The sequence below is a fragment of the Cornus florida genome, unplaced genomic scaffold, assembly GCF_030987335.1.
Source record: "Cornus florida cultivar Cherokee Brave unplaced genomic scaffold, ASM3098733v1 CherokeeBrave_3.0.0_Hap2_Chr08, whole genome shotgun sequence".
Taxonomy (NCBI): Eukaryota; Viridiplantae; Streptophyta; class Magnoliopsida; order Cornales; family Cornaceae; genus Cornus; species Cornus florida.
This window is the reverse complement of record NW_026775578.1, coordinates 13781718-13784165: the sequence shown is the minus strand read 5'-3', so window position 1 is coordinate 13784165 and position 2448 is coordinate 13781718.

The following is a 2448-nucleotide window of genomic DNA, read 5'->3' as shown; positions in this document are numbered from 1 at the left end:
CCACGTCATAAAGGAATATATTGAGCTGTTTCTTTTTGTCTGAAAGGAATTGATCACAGACCAGTTGCATCTAACTTGCTTTATGCATGTCTGATTCATTCTGCTGTGAAGTAAATAGTATCAAGTTGATGATGAAAAAAATGATTCAATCTAACTTGCATCTAACTTATATGTACAGTGTAAACTTTACTAAATGCACAACCTGCACAAGTATTTTTTTTTAAATGGTCCTCTCTCTCTTTAACTATATTTTTGATTATGCCGCGCAGGCCACTTATATGTTCAATAACTAATGCCCTGGTGAATTCATAAGTACAATGTTTAAAACTCTCAACCTTCCAAAACAAATACTATGTAAATGAACATACCACAACCCAACCACATGTAAGAGAGTGATGATAATGCATGAATGAAGCTGAGATGTGCGCTTATATATATATGTATATATGTGTGTGTATATATATATACGGAGTATTAATTAGAATATTTTTGGCTGTTGAGATTCAGAATGGACAATCATGAATGGGGAACAAACTTTAGAATGGGAAATATTAATGGTGGTGGTTATTCTAAATTTTGCATGTATTCCAAATTTGGGTGGAATTAGCATCAGAATCATTATGGATTCACCAAATGCAGAATGCATGGAGTTTTACATTCTAACAGCCTTCAGAGGCACAGGAACATGGAAATTCAACAAGCCCGGCAAAAAATTAAGCAATTATACACAAAACACAACATATATGTGGTTTGGTCAAACTCGGCTTACGTCCACGGGTGAAAAGATATTCATTATGATTATGTATGTATCTAGGAGTGGCAGGCGATTTAGGTGCACAGATGAAAATATATTCATTATAATTATGTACGTATCCAGGGGCGGCTCAAGCTTTAGGCGGCCTAAGGCCCAACAAATAAGAAGGTCCCAAAATTTAATAGTTTCTTTGTATAAGTTATATTGTAATTGATTCGTAACATTATTAAGTACTAATTCCAAATAATTTATCTTCTAAAATAAAATCTTATTTTTTCTTTTATTTTCTCTCTCCTCGTCATCATTCACGTTTTTTAATTAAACTTTAACCAAGTTTATTTCCTAAAATAATTCATTTTTTTCTCTCAATTTCTCTCTCTCCTCCTCATTCACGGTTGTTTAGTCAACCCTAACCAATACACATACTTAATATGGGCCCAAATATTTTTATTCTTAAGTAATATGTATATTTTTTCTTTCTCTATCTTGTACAATTTTTATTTTTATTTTTTTACATCAGCACTATATATATATATATATATATATATATATATATTTTAGGGAAGTGAAGAAATTTTTCATATTCTCTTTTTCTAATTTTTATTTTATTTATTTATTTCTTATTCCTCACGTTCATTCTCTCATCTCTCAGCAAACTCAATTCAGTTTTCTCTCATTACAATTTTACAATTTTATTTCTTTTAAATTAGTCTCAATTTGAATGCACTTTTCTTGTATTGAAGAATTTGCAACAACATTGAATTGGGGTTTTTTTAATCAGGTTATATTGTTATTTTTCTTTAATTATTTTTTAAGTTTTACTAAATTTTTTTATTATAAATTTGTATATATCGATATTTTTCATATATTTGTATATTTGTTTGTGAGTTGTGATTATTTTTACTCATATTGTACGATTGAATTTGTTTGCTAGAAATTATGAATTTGAATTTGAATCTGAAAAACTTGAAAAAAAAAGGAAAAAAAAAATAGATAAACTAATTCAATCTCAAAGGAAGCTATTAATAAATTTGTTACAACTAATAATCAAAACCTAACAAAGAGTTGATGAAATCATATTTACAAAAAGAATTAAATGGATTAGTTATATTGTCTATTAAAAAAGATATTTTAATTATACTTTAATATAAGAATTTAATTAGTAATTTTGCATCTCAAAAAACAAGAACGATAATTTTTAATTAATTATTATTTAATACTTAATATATTAAGTATTATGATATGAAAAGTTACTTTTTATTTTTCGCCTAAAGTCCCGAGTTACATCGAGCCGCCTTGTATGAATCTATAACAGTGAAAAAAATAAAAATTCAAACACTGAGTAAGAATATTTTTAATATTTTAATAAAATTATAAGTAATTTAGCAAATTAAAAAAACGAGCCCTTAATCAATTCGTCGCTACCATCGACTATACGTACGCCAGAGGATTCAAGACTCATAATCAACATGAGTACATGACTATTCTATTTACTTATAGCTACAAGCATTTCACCTATGAAAAAGATCGATCGAATTGAGACTCAGAGAGTTTGACAGTGACATGTGGTAGGTCGCATCTAGAGTACGATGGTTAACTAAACCAATTAGTCGGGGTCTGATGCATGCACTTAATGACCATTAAGTGATACTCCCTTGTATGGAGCGATACAGCTATGCTTATACATGGAATAT